At 37.5% G+C, this 472-nt stretch overlaps 1 protein-coding gene across 10 annotated transcripts in view; it reads left to right on the top strand.

Moving 5' to 3' along the window:
• The window catches only part of ryr1b (ryanodine receptor 1b (skeletal)), a 79,919-nt gene that overhangs the window by 39,351 nt on the left and 40,096 nt on the right, over positions 1 to 472 (top strand). The window lies entirely within an intron of this gene.

Below are 472 nucleotides of genomic sequence, written 5' to 3'. Positions count from 1 at the left end.
AAGAAAAGATGGAAAAATCTCCAAAAGGCATCAAATTACGGATTAGACATTCGTATAAAATGTCACAAAAAGTTAGATTTTATTTCCAACATTTACACTTTCAAAATAACAGAAAACAAAAAATTGGCATCTGCAAAAGTTTGGGCACCCTGCAAAGTTAATACCTTGTACTGCCCCCTTTGGAAAGCTGAGACCTGACAGTTTCATGGATTGTTCTCACTCATCGTCTGGAAAGACCAGGTGATGTCAATCTTAAGGTTTTAAATGCCAAGACTCAACTTACCTTGCCCCAACAATCAGCACCATGGGTTCTTCTAAAAATAGTTGGAACTCACAAAGCAGGAGAAGGCAATAAGAAGATAGCAAAGGGTTTCCAGATGCCAATATCCTCTGTTAGGAATGTAATCAAGAAATGGCAGTTATCAGGAACAGTGGAAGTTAAAGCAAAATCTGGAAGACCAAGAAAAATATC

The sequence above is a fragment of the Etheostoma spectabile genome, chromosome 3 (genome assembly GCF_008692095.1).
Source record: "Etheostoma spectabile isolate EspeVRDwgs_2016 chromosome 3, UIUC_Espe_1.0, whole genome shotgun sequence".
NCBI lineage: Eukaryota > Metazoa > Chordata > Actinopteri > Perciformes > Percidae > Etheostoma > Etheostoma spectabile.
Note: the sequence above shows the minus strand (reverse complement) of the source record. Positions and strands in the feature narration are given on the sequence as shown.